At 52.9% G+C, this 17,289-nt stretch overlaps 1 protein-coding gene across 1 annotated transcript in view; it reads left to right on the top strand.

The window, feature by feature from the left end:
- Window positions 1–8,944: 8,944 nt before the first annotated feature.
- Window positions 8,945–17,289, top strand: part of DAGLA (diacylglycerol lipase alpha) — a 67,846-nt gene continuing 59,501 nt past the window's right edge. Inside the window, exon 1 of the mRNA XM_030918898.1 lies at window positions 8,945–9,064. The gene's annotated coding sequence lies outside the window, so the exon portion shown is untranslated. The remainder of the gene's footprint in view (window positions 9,065–17,289) is intronic.

The following is a 17,289-nucleotide window of genomic DNA, read 5'->3' on the forward strand; positions in this document are numbered from 1 at the left end:
AGAGAGTACAAAACAAAGAATCTGGCCTTGCTCCCTTGAGGAAATATCCTTTGAATTGATAACTGAAGGGCAGGAAGGGGAAAGGCACTTCAGCAGATGGTGCTCACGTGCAAAGGAGACCTTTGAGGAAGGGTGAGAAGGCTGGCATCAGTTGGGAGTGTGGGGGTGGGGCAGAGAGTGGCAGGAGATAGGGTGGACATGTTGGCAGGGCTGGCTGTGCTGGGTAGTGGAGATCATGCAAAGAATTATAGTCTTGGCCAGGTGCTGTGACTTTCATCTGTAATCCCAGCACTTTGGGAGGCCGAGGTGTGAGGATTGCAAGGTCAGGAGATCGAGACACTCCTGGCCAACATGGTGAAACCCCGTCTCTACTAAAAATACAAAAATTAGCCAGGCATGGTGGCACGTGCCTGTAGTCCCAGCTACTCGGGAAGCTGAGGCAGGAGAATCGCTTGAACCCGGGAGGCGGAGGTTGCAATAAGCTGAGATCATGCCATTGCACTCCAGCCTGGGTAACAAAGTGACACTCCACCTCAAAAAAAAAAAAAAAAAAAAAGAGTCTTTAGCCCATCCCAGGACCCAGCAATCCTACTCCTAGGCTTCTTCCTGTTTCAGTTTCCTATTGCCATTGTAACAAATTGCTGCAAACTTGGTGGCTTAAAACAAATCTACTATCCTATGGTTTCAAAGGTCAGAAGTCAGAAACTGGGTGTCACTGGGCTGTCATCATGGTAGCAGCAGGGTTGCTCCTTCTGGAGGCTGTAGGGGGAGGACCCATTTCCTTGCCTCTGCCAGTTCCCTGAGGCTGCCTGTGCTCCCTGGCTTATCCTCAAAGCCAGCAATGGCTGGCTGGGCCTTTCTCATGCTGCCATCTCTCTGGTCCTCTCATTCTGCTGCCCTCTTTCACTTATAGGGATCCTATGATTACATGGGGCCCATCCAGATAATCCAGGATAATATCATCATCTCGAGGTCAGCCTATTAGCAGCTTTAATTCCATCTGCAACCTTAATTTCCCTATGCCAGACAGGTGTGGCGGCTCACGCCTGCAATCCGGGCACTTTGGGAGGCCGAGGCAGGCAGATTACCAGAGGTCAGCAGTTTGAGACCAGCCTGGTCAACATGGTGAAACCCTTTTTCTGCTAAAAATACTAAAATTAGCCAGGCTTGGTGGTGGGCGCCTGTAATCCCAGCTACTCGGGAGGCTGAGTCAGGGAGAATCACTTGAACCTGGAAGGTGGAGGTTGCAGTGAGCTGAGGTTGTGCCATGGCACTCCAGCCTGGGCAACAGAGCGAGACTCCATCTCAAAAACAAAAACAACAAAACAAACAAACACCCCCAAAATTAGTCGGGTGTAGTGGCACACACCTTTTATCCCAGCTACTTGGGAGGCTGAGGCATGAGAATTTCTTGAAGCCGGGAGACAGAAGTTGCAGTGAGCTGAGATTGTACCACTGCACTCCAGCCTGGGTGATAGAGTGAGACTCTGTCTAAAAAATTAATTAATTAATCAATTAAAATTCCCTATGTCACGTAACCTAGCACATTCATGGCTTTTGGCAATTAAGACACAGACGTCTTTGGGGAACCGTTATTCTGCCTACCACACTAACTCAAGAGAAATAAGTATAGTATCTACCAAAAGACTTGTATAAGAATGCCCATAGCAGGCTGTCTTAGTCTGTTCCTCCTGCTATAACTAAATACCTTAGACAGGGTAATTCACAAGTAACAGAAATTTATTTTTCACAGTGCTGGAGCCTGGGAAGTCCAAGATCAAGGAGCTGGCAGGACTGGTGTCTGGGGAAGGCTAGCTTGCTGTTTTCAAGATGGTGTGTCTTGTGTTCTCACATGGCAGAAGGGACAGAAGTTCCCTTGTACCCTTTTATAAGGGTACTAATGCCACCTGCCCTCATGGCCCAATTACCTCCCAAGGGCCTCATCTCTTAATACCATCACTTTGGGGGTTAAGTTCCAACATATAAACTTTGGAGGGACATGTACATTCAAACCATAGCAAAGCTTTGTTCATAAGAACCCCAAACTGGAAAAAGCTCCAAAATCCACCAACAGCAGAATAGATTATCAAATCATGGTATATTCATCTCATGAAATATTACACAGCAATAAAAAAGAATGTACTACTGATACACACAATAACATGGATGAACCACACAGACATAATGTTGAGCTATAGAAGCTAGACACCAAAGACTGCATACTAGATGATGCCATTTATAGGAAGTTCAGGAACAGCAAAGCCAATCCATAGCACAGAAATCCAAATAGTGGTTACTACTTGGGGGTGGAAATTGACTCTGAAGGGCACAAAGGACTGGAAATGATCTGCATCTTCATCTGGGTGTGGTCACAGGTATGCACATTTATGGGTTTGTCATGCTGCATGCTTTACCGTCTGTGAGTTATAATTAAGAAAAATTGAAGTCGGTATTTCTTTTTTTAGTTGATATGGGGTTTCACCACGCTGGCCAGGATGGTCTCGATCTCCTGACCTCGTGATCTGCCCGCCTCGGCCTCCCAAAGTGCTAGGATTACAGGTGTGAGTCATTGCGCCCGGTTGAAGTCTGTATTTCAAAAACAATGGGAGATCACAGCAGGGTTTCAAGCAGTGACATGGCATAATCTGGTGTTCGCTTATAAAAGGTCATTCTATCTGTTGAGAGCAGCTGCTGTTATCCTGAAGACAAAGGTGCCTGGGCTTAGGAGGTACTGAGGGAAATGGATAGAAGTTGGTGATTTCAAATATATTTAGGGGGAAGAATCAATAGCACATGATCTAGGAGATACAGTAGTTGAATAGATGGATGGACGGGTTGAGAGGTGGATGGGTGGATGGATGGATGGATGGATGGATGGATGGATGGATGGATGGATGGATAGGTGAATGGGTGGATGGATGGATGGATGGATGGATGGATGGATAAATGGATGGATGGATGACGGATGAATGGATGGATGGATGGATAGGTGAATGGGTGGATGGATGGATGGATGGATGGATGGATAGGTGAGTGGATGGATGGATAGGCGAATGGATGGATGGATGGATGGATGGATGGATGGATGGATGGATAAGTGGATGGATGGATAGATGGATGGATGGGTGAATAAGTGAATGGGTAGGTGCATGGGTGAATGAACAGACTGGGTGGATTAATAGGTGGGTGGATGGTTGGGTGGGCAGATGGGTGGGTGGGTGTGCAGGTGTGTAGATGGGTATATGGGTGAAAAGGTAGGGGAGAGAATGGCTGTGTGGGTGAATGGGTGGATGGAACACCTTCAAGAGGACAGACTCTCTCCTCTGGTTGTTGGTGCCCAGAAAGCACAGATGAATCACACTAGTCAGTAAACACCCCAGTTTTCCCTTGAGACATCTGTGTTTACTCTCCCATAGCTCCCCAGTGCCCCAAGGAGAAAAACTATTTGCTACAATACCCATTAGTGAGCAGACACAAATAGGCTGGTTTCATGAGACGCAAGGATCTCCCAATCCTCTGGGCATTTCAGGGGAAGTGCTGGTGAAACCCAGGCTAATGGGGATTAGGCAGAGGTGAAAAAACTCTCGGAACTTCCCCTAGGAAGCCATCAGTCCTTGTTCTCCTCCCTCTTGTCATGACCACCAAACTGCCACCACTGTCACCACCCCCATTACAACCACCGCCACACGGATTTTTGAGACTCTGACTGCAAAGTGTGTTTACCAGGTAAAAGATAGGGGCTTGTAGACACCTCTCTGGCAAGAGAGAACAACTCATCTCCTGGTCGTGGGTAACTTTTTAACCCCTGGGCTACCAGCAAAGCCATGTGGTCCAGCTCCCACCTCCAGCCTGTTTGGTCCTGTGATCCATCCACCTCATAGCAGGAGGGACAAGGAAGGCAGGGAGAGAAAAGTTCTGGCAGTGCAGGGAGAGTTGCTGTTTTCAGAAGCAAGAAGGTCTGAAATCCTACCAGGAGAAGCCCTGGTAATCCAGAGCTGGCTCCAGGTGTCCCGAGGTGCATTTCACATGGACTTCCTAGACTTTGCAACTGGCTAATTTCTCCCTCTGTGGGAGTCTGCAGCCCAGCCTCCAGAACTTTTCTCTGGCCTCCCCAGACAGGCTGAGTTTGTGCTATTTGGGTAAACAACATTCCCCATGGTTGTCAGAGGCAGACTTATTTACCTGGTAGCAGCAGTTCCTTCCTACCCACCCCATCAGATGCATTAGGACTCAGGGTGGGAACCAGCATCCATCACATTCAAGGGTGGAAGACCCAGCAGTGGAGGGATGGGCAACAGACCTCACACAAACTACGGGGGTCCAGGGCTGTGTATTGCAAAGTCACATTCACTGTTTAACTCGGAGGTCTCTCAGGACTTTCTACGTCTGGGAATAAGCTAGGCTAAAGCTATCGTGCCCCAGAGCTGTGGTCTCATCCAGTTATCCTATACCCTGCGTCCAAGCTAAAATATAGTCACTGTATCTTCCTCAACCATGAACAGATACTTTATACTTTAAAACTTGCATGTTTTGAATTCCCCTGACTCCTTAGCCAAGGTGTCATATCGGCTCCCCCTATTTCAGGCAGTGAGGAAAGTGGTCACTCAATCCCTGCCTCCACAGGGCAATGCATTCAGGGGGTGGTGCCCAGCTCAGGAATTCCGCAGTTGTCTTTCTGCAGGCAGCTCTACCCTACTGCAGTTACTGACCAAGCCATCCCATCCTGCAGCTGCTGGGAGCTGAGTCGGGGAAGGATACAGCTGTGCCAGCTGTCGGAGATAGATTACACTATGAAGCTCTGCCGTGACTCACATTCCAGCACAGGGGAAATGAGCAAAAGTTATATGCTCTCTTTGGGGTGCTAAAAATCATCCTGGTTTTGTCCTGCAAGATGTTCAGCTTGCGGAGCGTGGGGCAGATGGAGGACCCTTCCATCTGGGTCCTCCATGGGGAGGAGGCAGAGGACAGATCTGTCTCCAGCCAACTGCCTGTCACACAACCGCCACAGCTCCTAATAACAACACTCAGCATTTAATCAGCCCCTTTGTGGATGCAGACGCTGTCACACTCATTAATTAGTTAATCTGCACAACCCCCTGGGAGGAAGAGTCATGTTATTATCCCCACTGGGACTCAGAGGGAAACTGAGGCCAGAGGGGGAACTTGGCACAGAGTGGAGGGAGCATAGCCTGACAGCTGAACAGGGACCTGTCTATGATTTGTCTGTTTTGGTGCCCTCGCTCTTGTCCTCCTCCCCAGCTCCTGTCTGCTCACAGTGCTGGTGACTATCTCCAAAGACACCTGGCCAAATGCTGTCAGAACTGAGCCTGAAGGAACTGGGCCTGAAGGTGCTCAGAGAGAAGGCCAGGCATGACTTTGGCGTGGAGAGGATGCAGCTCCGGTAGCTGGAGCAGGTCAGGCTTGTGGGGAGTGTGTGCTCTGGAACAGCCACCCTTTCTGATGTTTCTTCCAAAGTGTCTTGGAACTAGAAATAGAAGTGATGAGGGTGCCTCTCACCCTCATCAAAATGCCTGTTTCCTGTGCAGGCAGCTCTGGGTTTTGATTGTGTGTCTGGTGGTTTTAGAACGGAAGGGAGGAACAAATCCATCAGAAGGCACCATTGTGGTTCCACTGGAAACTGGGACTGGCCATTGGGGGATCTTTCACACACGTGCACACACACACACACACACACACACACACAACATGGGTAGAACCCACGCCCCTGTGAAGGACCTCCTACATCATTGTGCCCAGTGGTCAATGTCGCTGGAAGCCTGCTGAGATGCCTTATGGCCACAGCAAGAAGAAGACTTAGGTCAGTCTGTCAGGCAAAGAATCCTGAATGAATAAGATGCAGGCAGGAGACCTGGAGAACACAGAAACAAGGCATTAGAGGAATTCGCAAGTACCTTCTAAGGGTTTGTGACCAATTGCAAAAAAAAAGACTGCTGTCTCTCCCTGTCTTTCCTTGCTTGTTACTAGAGTTGTTGAAGATTAAATAATTAACCACTCCCCGCTTTAAGAAAATACGAATCACAATTTGAAAATGTTTTTCTTATGTTTCCTTTTCCTTTCACCTAACATGTATGAATGTCCGTATGTATGTATGTATGTATTTTTTTGAGAGGGAGTCTTGCTCTGTCGCTGGAATGTAGTGGCGTGATCTCGGCTCACTGCAACCTCTGCCTCCCAGGTTCAAGTGATTCTCCTGCCTCAGCCTCCTGAGTAGCTGGGATTATAGGCGCGTGCCACCATACCTGGCTAATTTTTGTATTTTTAGTAGACACAGCGTTTCACCGTGTTGGTCAGGCTGGCCTCGAATTCCGGACCTTGTGATCCGCTCACCTCAGCCTCCCAAAGTGCTGGGATTAGAGGCGTGACCCACCACACCTGGCCTTTTTTTTTTTTTTTTTTTTTGAGATAGAGTCTCACACTGTTGCCCAGGCGGCTGGAGTGCAGTGGTGCGATCTCAGCTCACTGCAACCTCCGCCTCCCAGGGGCCAAGCGATTCTCCTGCCTCAGCCTCCCGAATAGCTGGGATTACAGGTGCCCATCACCATGCCCAGTGGATTTTTGTATTTTTAGTAGAGATGGGGTTTCACCATGCTGGTCAGGCTGGTCTTGAACTCCGCCCTCCTCAGCCTCTCAAAGTACTGGGATTACAGGTGTGAGCCACCATGCCCGGTCACCTGACATTTATAATAGTGGTGTTTTTCAGCCTTCCATGTGCATTCAAATCACCTGGGAATCTTGTTGCCAAGCTGAGATTCTTGGGCCTGAGATTATGCATTCCCATCAAGCTTCTGGGTGGTGCCAATGGCTCACTCTGAGTAGCGAGAGTTCAAAGCATTTGGTGATAGGAAAAGTTACCCTTTAATTCAGTTAAATGACCAGATGGGACCAATTACCTTGAAGATCTTGAAATAATAGTAGCCTCATGATATCAAGTGTGAAGGTAACTGTTGGAACTTGTCTGGTGAGGACAAGTTTAGAGGAATGGGAAGAAAGGCTGGCTTGTGTGGGGACGCTTGTGTGCACATGGACACATGTGAGTTTGTGTACATGGGGCAGCTAAGGGGTGGATTGTAGTAGACAATTTTTTTTTTTTTTAGATGGAGTCTTGCTCTCTTGCCCAGGCTAGAGTGCAATGGCCTGATCTTGGCTCATTGCAACCTCTGCCTCCCAGGTTCAAGCGATTCTTCCACCTCAGCCTCCCAAGTAGCTGAGATTACAGGCACCTGCCATTATGCCCCGGCTAATTTTTCTACTTCGGTAGAGATGGGTTTCACCACGTTGGCCAGACTGGTCTCGAACTCCTGACCTCAGGTGATCCGTCTGCCTCTGCCTCCCAAAGTGCTGGGATTACAGGCATGAGCCACCGTCCCTGGCTGACAGTCTTTGGACTGGCTGTTCAGGTCATGATTCTCCTCCTCTGAGAGTGTCTCTTAACAGGGAAAAGTGGACTGACATGTTTGTATCACAAAGCACTTTCTGCCCTGGCCATAGCTGATGGACCGTGGCCTGATCTGGACTAATAAGATTCTTTTTTTTCTGGGAATCTGGAACTTTGAACCAAGAGACATCCAGTCTGGCAGTTTTGATTCTGATTAATGGCGATGATCTAGAAAGAATATCCCTAAACTGATACTGCTACAGTGGGCCCTTAAAGCCTCCCCTGATCTCTGCCCTTCCTGAGCCTTGAGGAATTCAACTCCTTGAATCCCCTGAGGTGCCCCACTGGGTATATGTGCTCACGCCTCATTTTCCTTGTTACCTATGTTGAGTTTGCTTTCTAAATAATCACAGGTAACACAGAGCTCCTTCCAGAAGTGGCTCCATCTGCTTCAATAGAAGGCAGTCCTGGACTCACAATCTCATTTCCAACCCAAATGTCCACGTAATTTTCAGACCGAGACTTCTGCTCAACCCGGGCACCCCACACACCTCCTTGTTCACCTATGGCTCCCACTTGTACTGAACTGCGCGATCACTGTGATTTTGGGGATGGCAACAGGGCCTAGGAAACATTTAGAGGCACTTCTCTTGCCTGAAAGAAACACATTCTTCCCCTTTTTGTCTCTGATGAATCTTTACTGGATCTTTGGGACCCAGCTGAGTCATCCTGACCTGCAGATTGGACTCCCAGCCCCAGGCTTAAATTCCCTTCCAAGGGCTCTGTCTGTCCTCTCTGCTTAGCTCCTATGTTAAAACCCCCTCCATCTGCGTCTCCTCCCCAGCAGAATGAGCTCCTTGAAGTCAGGGCCCGCCTTCTGCTCCTCTCTGTCCTCCACTCCCCCAGCTCAGCACAGCGCTCCCAGGGAGGTGTAAGCGACTTACGGTGAATGAATGGGGGTGAAGGGGAACAGGAGGGGCGGTTTTCTTCATTTACCAGAAATTCAAAATTGACCAAGCAAGCCCCTTTGGAGGCCAGGCACGAGGCTGGGCATTGGGAACGGGGGTAGGGGGTGGGAGTTGGAGGGTGGTAGGGAGGAGGGGGTACCCAGACGCAAAAGATGTGCTCCAACTTCTCAAGCAGAGTTCAGTCACCCCGCGGAGGTGGGACCCGTCTCTCTCCTCCCCACAAATGAACCAGCTCTCCAGTGATCATACTTGCTTTTTTCCCTCTCCCACGCTAAGACTGGTCACGAGGGGCCTAAAGGAGGGGCAGGCACCCAGGCGGTTCCCTTCCCCCGACGCAGCGCGGCCAGTCCAGCCCCTCCCGGCCGCCCACGGGGCCCCCGCCGCGGCCTGAGCCGGGCGCCCACCGCCCCCACGCGCAGGGCCGGCGCCCGCGGAAGGCTTGGCTCGCTCGGGCCTCGACGCCTCTCCCCTCCCTGGCGCTAGGGGGCGCTGCGGCCCCACGACCGTCGCCATGGTCACCGCTGGCGGCGGAGAGGGGTTTACGTAAAGGACGCAGCGTCCCCCGGGGGGCGGAGGCGGACTTCGCGCCGGCGCCGGCGCCCTGCGGAAGCGGCGTTAGTGAATCGGGGCCTTGGGGAGCCCAGGATGGAGGTGGAGGTGGCGGTCGCGGCGGCGGGCCGAGCCCTGCGGCAGGCGGGAGGTAAGGGGGGCCTCCGGCGCGGCGGGCCGGTCCCGGGCGCGGGCGCGGTGCGAGCGGCGCGGCGGGCTGGGCAGTGTCCAGGGCGCGCGGTGGCCGGCCCGACGGGTCGGCGGGCGGAGTTGCAGCTGCCACGCGCGCCGGTGGCAGGTGTGAGGTCTGTGGAGCCCCTGGCACCGGCGTGGGGATGGTGACACGCGTGGCACGGGCGTGGGCAACGTGGGTCCGGCACAGGCAGCGTGGTTTTCCTGGCACGGGTCTCAGAAGACTCGCCTCCACCTTGGTGCGGTGGTGGCCTCCCAGGTGTGAGGTAGTGCAGCTGTCTGCACAGGTAGGTGATGGGCACGGTCCTCGGACTGGTTCTGGGGTAGGTGGCCAGCTCGTGCTGGCATGGTGGTGCCGCTGGCATGGGTGTGAGGAAGTGCTGCCATTGCTTGGGTGTTGGGATGGTCTGGCCTTGGGCTTGACATGGTCTGGGGTGATAGCACTGCGGGCTTGAAGAATTGGTGTCCTCAGCATGGCTAGAGTTCCTGGCGTGACTGTGAGAAAGGGCCTTGGCACGGTGTGGTGCAGGGGGCTACCTGGCACTGCCGTGGGAGGAGGCCGTGGTCCTCCCATCCTGATGAATGGGAAGGGTAAATGCCCATCCTTCCCCACGGGCGATGAAGGGGACACTGCCTCTGTCATGGGGGTCCAGTTTTAATGCCTGTTGGGTACACTGGACTGAGGAGGGCAGAAGTCTGGGAGAAGGTTAGTGTCCTTTATAATGGGCATAAACAGGAGATGTCAGGAGAAGCTTCTACCACAAGGGCCCTGATAGTAACCCAGACGGAGACCTTCCAGGCACTACCGTTGTCCTGGGCTCGCTATTCATCTAGCTTTGGGGACGAAGGGAGGGGTGGATGATTTTCAGTGGTGATCAGTGTCCCAGAATATGTCCTGAGAAACAAGCAGGGCCGAGAGGTATCCTGGGTTAGCGGGTCAGGGAGTGGTACAACGCACCATCTGTCTGTGGTCACCGGGTGCTGCCTTCTTCTTGGGTTGATGGGTTCACTCCAGGGTATCTGGAAGTTGACTCTCTTCTTTGATGCTTGGGAGCCTTTGGGTCCAGAGGATTGGATTGATTGGGGGATGCTTGAAAGATGATTCTGCAGCCACTGGGAATCTGCTGGGGCCACTGGGACTCCCACCCCCAGGCTTAAATTCCTTTTCAAGGGCTCTGTCTGTCCTCTCTGCTTAGCTCCTATGTTAAATCCCCTTCCATCTGCGCTGAGATTGTGTCTGCTCTCACCAGTCCTTTGGGAAGCTTTGGGTGAAGGTCTCACTCAGCATCACCTAGTGCCTTACTTTTCAGAGAAGCAATTTCCAGCTCCCCCTAGAGAAGTCTTACAGTGTAGGGGAAATCTTCAGTTCTTCGTGGATCTCTTGGGGGAGTGGGATCAGTGGTAGAAGAATAACAAGTTTGAGCTTGTGCTGGAGAAGGCACTTACGCATCCAAAAAGATGATGTTGAGGATATTGGAGACTAGGGTGGCAGGTGGTTGCCAAATTGCCAAGGTGGGTGCTTGGAGATGCTGATGAGTTCCCTATAACTGGAGCACTGTCCAATGCCTTTGGTGGCAGATCACTTTAATTCCAGTGTTGACTGTGTGAACTTCAGCAGGTGACTTCACCAATCAAGGCATGTCACATGGTGGTCTGGTAGTAAAGAATGAAAGGAAATGGTGCACGTGGAAACCCTTTGCAAACAGCGAAAGACTGTACAAAGGTCAGAGAGTCTCATCAAGTAAAGAGACCAGGGCTGGAGGCAGGAGCCATAGGAAATGGTGGCGCGGGATGTGATTGGGAGGAAGGGAGCCGGAAGGTCGAGGGCCTGTCATAGGGAATTAGAGGCCCTGAGCGCACATGCTCCTGGTGGGGGCAAGTGGGATCTGTTGACACGATGAGTCAGCTGCTGAGCTGGAACCAGGCCCCCGGTCTCCTGAGGACGGTCCTGAGCATGGCCCCGGCAGCTGTGAAGTCCTGCAGGAGTGGCCCAAGCAGGAGGAAGCACTTTGCTTGGGTGGCAAACGTGCCTCATTGCCAGGGTAGGTCTGGGAGGTGTCTGTGGCTGACAGATCTAGGGTACCTGTGTGGGAGGAAGACTTGGGAAGTGTGTTTTCTCTTGAGAATTTCCTTTGGCTCTGGGTTCTGAGAACGGGGGTGGGGAGCAGTCACATCAGCGTCTTTTGGGCTGTGGCCTGAAGGAAATGAAGTGGGTCAGATCATGCACAGATTGATGTGGCTCAGGTCTGGATGGTCCTGCGGGAGGTTGAGGCTGGATAGCGGGGATCAGGGGGTGTGGAGGATGCCCTCACACATGGGGGGAAAGGAAAGGGGGCTACGGGCACCTCTGAGGGCAGACAGGTGTGGCACCTCTCCCGATGTGGCCCCAATTCTGGCTGAAGTGCCTTCCTAGGTGGGGAGGATCAGGGTGGCTGCACATTGCTTTCCTCTCTGCCACCAGGAGCCTAATTCCTGATAACAAGCTGCAGAGCCTGAGTTGCAGACCCTGCCCCGTGGCACTGGAAGGCCTGTTTTTCTCTAACCCAGGGCGTTTCTCCAGCATTCCCTGCAGGTGTCTGCCTTAGCCAGCAACCCGTTTCGCAGGCTTTTGCCCTGTGCCCAGGCTGCAGTGTCAAGCCATATGGGTAGAAGGAGGACATGGCCCTGCCAGACCCAGGGTTGTGAGCTGACTTTTCCATACTATAGACTCGCCCTGTCCCCAGAGCTGCCACCCAGACACTGTCCAGCATTGCAGGTGCTTCCCTGGTCGTTCCCGTGTTGGTCTGAGGGGTGTCCATGGCCCGTCTCACCCGCTCCCTGCAGTGCCTTCATACCTCCCCTGAGGAGTTGCTGGGCACTTCAGCTCGTGTCTGGAAAGCTCTCTTAAGTGCCGAGTCCATTAAGAAGGAAGCCTCCAGCCACCCTGTTGTGAATATTCAGTATTCAAGTCCCCTCAGCTCACCCTCCACACCTCCGCCTGTTTGTTCTGATTTGTGGTTCAGCCTTATGGTTCGGGGCTCCAGGAGCCCTTTTCAGCCGCCCTTTGCCATCTGCTTGGGATGTTGGGACTGCACAGCAGAGCTGGGTGGCAGGCAGGGCAGATCTGAAGACACTGAGAGGAGGAGTTGGCCTCTGTTCCCCAAAAGGAGAGCTGAGCTTTCTTTCCAGTCCTGGGGTTTTTGGGGGCATCAGGGAGCCCAGCCAGGTTAGCACCCTTGTCATTGTGCACAGATGCTGATTTCGAGTAACTTCCAGCTGAGGCAGGGGGCCAGTCACTTAGGAGTGGACCTCGAGGGCAAACAGCTCCCTGGAGCTGCAATATTTCAACCCTGGTCCCCAGTCATATTCCCATTTTCCTTGTCCATGTTTCTCTAAAAGTTGCTTTACTCAGCTCCTGGCAATTCCTCAGCTGCTCCATAAATCACAGTGCCTGGCTCTGCTTTAGGGGTGCCAGGGAGCCAGGCATCTGTGGCCAGAGGATGCTGGACCAGAGCTGACAGCAGCAGGCCAGAAGGCTGCAGTTGAAGGCACAGCTTGTCGCTAGAAGCCACTCGTCCCCCAGTCCCTCTCCTTGAGACGAGAGGGGAACCCTAGTGTTTAATCTACCTGTTGGCCCATCACTCTGTGATTTCAATTTCTCACTGGAATAGCTTTACATTACACTCCAGCGGACTGGACAAGTAGCGCTGGGGGAAATATCAATGAGCATGTGGTCAGAGGAAGATAAATCTTTTAGAACCGCGAAGCCCAGGACACTGCAGGATGCGGTTACTTCCCCAGCGGGCAGGGCTGAAAATGGTTTATTTTGATTTTCTTTTTTTGTTTCTGACACTGACTTGGGCTGGGCGTGGTCTTTCTGGGTTGGATGGGAAGCGTGAGTGTGGGTGTGGATGTGGGTTGTGTATGTGGGCAGGAAAGACCCAGGAAACTGCCTTATCTGTGAGGACCTCTTTGCTACTGAGGAAGGAGTCCAGGGAGATGCCATGGAGGGGATCGGTGTGACCACGGGTAAGGGTGTTGTTTTCATGGGGCGTTTGGCAGGAACACCCAAGTCCTGTAGTTGGGGATGGGGCTGTTATCACCGCGGGGCTGCCCGGGGAGTGCACGTGTGTAAAGCGGCTTGTGCCCGTAAGTGTTTCTGTGGGAAGTGAGGGCGGAGGGGGTGTGGAGCGCCTGGTGGTGTGGGAGCGCGCGGACTCCCGTGTCTGGCTGGCCTGGCGTTGGTGGGTGTGCGGAGCCGGGTGTTGCCGGGCTCTTCACAGCAGGAGGGAACAGTGGGTGTCGGAGGAGGCTGCCTTCAGGCTGTGGGAGGGCAGAGGGTGGGTTTCATACCTCATGTTATGACTGTTAACATGAGGAGCCGAGTGCTTTCTCAGTATTCCTTAGAAGGAAGCCAGGCTGCAGGCGGGGCTCTCACACCCTTCTGTGCGCTACCTGTGGGTGTCTCACACGCCTGCTTCCATGCTCCTCCTTGAGCTACCTGGAAGTCAGCTGGGGATAGTCCCCTCCCCCCCATGACAGAAGATAGCATTGTAGCCCATGGGTGGTTATGACTTCAGACTCTGGAACCTCACGGACCCGGATTGGAGGCTGGCACACCTCAGTTTCCTAATCTGTAAGATGGGGACAGTTAAACCTCTGAGGGCCAAATGGCAAGAATTCTCCCGGGTAGTGCCTGGCGCATAGAGAGATCATGATGAAAACACGCACTGAGAAAATGTTTTTGCTCTTGTGGCCGGAATCCTTTCCATAGAAAAGTGGTTATGTCGTGATCTGCATATATTAGCAGCAGGGAAGATGTAATGAGTCTCATTACTTGATAAGAAGTTAGCTTCCCACATCCTTGGGATAGACAGAATCTTGCATATCCATTAACAGTGTCATCAGCAAGAGTGTATCTTAGCCTTGAGGAATGTTTCCATTTGGACATAGTCGATAGTTGTTTCTTGAGCACCAGGTGTGAGTTGGGGGTTAGTGAGGGCATACAGATGAGGTGGGCATACCAGACAGAGCCTATAAGGTATAGATTCTGACCTCAAGTTGCTTAAAATCTGTTGAGAAGATATAATTAATTTTTAGAAATGAGTGATGCCAGAGGTCAAAGGAGGGAGAGTGACTCCAGCCAGGGAGGTCGGGGAGACTTGGGTGGCCACGGCCTTTTTATGTGGGCCATGGGGACCAGTGGGAATGAACAAAGGAAGGTAGTTGTAGAGGAACTGGCAGCAACGGGGGTGGGTTGGGGGGGTGACTGGTGGCTGGGAGGGGGAACTGCTGCCTGTTTGCTGTCTGGCTCGAGTGTAGGGTGCATACACCAGAAGTGGTGAAAGCTAAGGCTGGAAAAATGAGCTGGAGCTGGGTCCCCGGGAGCCACGACGGCAGGGCTGAAGGTTTAGTCTCCAATCTGTGAACACATGGGCATTCACTGAAATGTTCTGAGCAAGGTTTTGGGGCCTGGTGCCACCCCCCAGGAAGAGTGGTGTGGCAGCAGGTGCTAGGGTACTGAGGGACAGGAGTAGGGGGTGCCCAGGTGCGGAGGGCTTGAACCAGGGCAGTGGCCACTCTGCAGGGGCAAGGGGAGAGACAAAGCCTGGTTGATTGTGGAAGGGAGACAGAAGCCATGAGATTGGTCAGCCTGGTCACTAGGAGGGTAAGGGGTGGGAAGTGGGGCCAGAAAGCTGAGCTAGGCCTCGGAGTTGCCACCTGGAATGTGTTGCCCACACTTGACTTTGACTTTCAGCGGGTCTGACTCCCGTCAGTGCCAGGCGGGAGCGTGAACGGCAGGCTTTCAGGGCTGCCCTCGAGGCCGTTCCCATCCCCGAAGACCCACTGAGGGGGGTTCGAGTGTTTACAGCACTTATTTCCAGGCATTTGATCATTTTCTCACCAAATTACCCCTTGAAATTTCGCCTGCCTGAGTTCAGCCCAGGAGGTTACTATTCTGGGAAGTTTCATCAAAACCCTTTCAGCGTTTGGGAGTTCTCTGAGCCTGGGGGAGGATGGAGGAGAACAGGGCTTGCCCTCGCCTGTGTTTGGGGGCTGCTTCTGCGAACCAGTCCTATACCTGGAGACGGTCCTGGCCAGGGAGCCTACAGCTCTGGGGTCGAGGTCGGGACGGTGGCCCTCCACTGTGTAAGGTGAGACAGGATGCTGCCTCGAATTCATCCCGAATGGGCCCCTCGTCATTGTCTCTCCTGGAGCCATTTAATTAATTGATGATTGATGTTCCTGGACTTCCTTGAGGTTAATCTATTACTGATGCCCCTTCATTTATATAACACACCCTGCACCTCTCAGCCCCTGGCTGCTCCTGACGGGCAGGCCACACAGTGGAGTGGGCTCCCTGGGGCCGCACCTCTGTCTCCTGGGGACAGGGCCCTGCACTTAGCTTTCTCAAAGCCTTTCAAGTTTGAGGTCAGGGAGGGCACCAGGGCATGTCTCCAGGAGGCTTTGGTCAGCCACAAAATAATAATAACAATAACTTCCATTTTCTCAGTGTGGAGGAACTGAACCCAGGAGAGTGTAGAGAGGATGGTTGTCATTTATTCTTTGCAACAGCAACCCCCTGCACGCTCCCATCCCTCCAACCTCTGTCTTACAGGAGGCTTAGGGAGCTTGCATCACCTGCTCAGGGACACTCAGCGGGGCAGGGAGCCAGGGTTTGAACCCAGGATGGGTTCTTTTCGGTGTCCCTGTGCACACCCCACCTCTCTCTCTCCCTCAGGTCCCACACAAGCCCACCTCCTCCATGAGGCCTTTCTCCGTGCTCCACTGACTCTAGCACTCTGTTTTTTGAGACAGAGTTTCGCTCTGTGGCTCAGACTGGAGTGCAGTGGTGTGATCTCAGCTCACTGCAACTTCTGCCTCCTGGTTCAAGCGATTCTCGTGCCTCAACCTCTCAAGTAGCTAGGATTACAGGCACCCGCCACCACGTCCGACTACTTTTTATTTTAGTACAGACGGGGTTTCACCATGTTGGCCAGGCTGGTCTTGAACACCTGACCTCAGGTGATCCACCTGCCTTGGCGACCCAAAGTGTTGGGCTTACAGGCGTGAGCCACTGCGCCCAGCCAAACAAAGGCATCTTCTAGCACTGTCTTATCTGGATAGTGCTGGCACCCCTCAGAGAGAGCATGTGTGTTCCCCTCACTGATTTGTGTCCTCAATGAAGCATAATGATCATGGTGAAATAACATTTAGGGAGCAAGGTGCCAGGCACCAAGCTCAGCACTTTTTGTACCTTCTCTCATTTGATCCTCATGACCATAACAAGGAACATGGGACTGCTGGGCCTGGAGTGTTCCTGGCTCTGCTGGGCAGCTGTGAACAAGTCACTTTTCTTTTGTTAGCCTCGGTTGCTCTGTCTGTATAATAGCAGCAATATTTATCCTGTCTCCCTCACTGTTCAAAGGCAACACTGGATGGGAAAGGCCTTTGGGAAAGACATTGAACTAACAAAGGATTAGGATTGCTCGTATATGAGATTCAAGAGCTGGCATGAAGGCTGAGAATACTTAAGGCTGGGCACATAGACCCAAGCCAAGGCATCTGTACCCACCCTCGGAGCCACCCCGGCCCAGCAGATGAATTCCACAGCTTGCCAGCTGCCAAGAACTTGCTTGAGGAACCTGTGTGGCCAGGAGAGGGGCGGGGGATCCTTAGAGTGGCTGCCAGGCCCTGGTCTGCTGTCCTGGCTGGGTGAGCAGTGCCTGGGTCTTTGGAGGCGGTCCCTCCCACTCTGGGCGCCTGGGTTGTGTGGAAGTGCAGGGGGCCCGCGGGGGTTTCTGGGCCCTACTTCCTCTCCCATCTCCCACATGCAGCCTAACTAGGTCAGTTCAGGCTGGGTGTGGGGAGGAAGGAGGATAGCTCGCCAGGCAGCCGCCCAGACCTCCCCTCACCCCTGAACACATGCGGAAAGCCTTGTGAAGAGGTGAGCCCTGCGTCTGTTCCGGAAAGCGGTGGGGCCACCAGCCTCACAGTGGCAAGGCTCCCGGGGCGCTGGCTGGGAATCCTCTGCTCTCTCATCAGCCTTACTCGGAGCGCATTTCAGTGCTGGGCTGGGGCTGGGGAAGATGACACGTGCTGCCGGGGCCTGAAGAAAAAGGCAGAGCCCTTGGACTTGTGGGTGGGGGCAAGGCATGCCTGCCATCGTTCATTGGAAACTGTGGCCAGGCTACCGTTAGGGGA

Source organism: Rhinopithecus roxellana, chromosome 15 (genome assembly GCF_007565055.1).
Source record: "Rhinopithecus roxellana isolate Shanxi Qingling chromosome 15, ASM756505v1, whole genome shotgun sequence".
Classification (NCBI taxonomy): Eukaryota; Metazoa; Chordata; class Mammalia; order Primates; family Cercopithecidae; genus Rhinopithecus; species Rhinopithecus roxellana.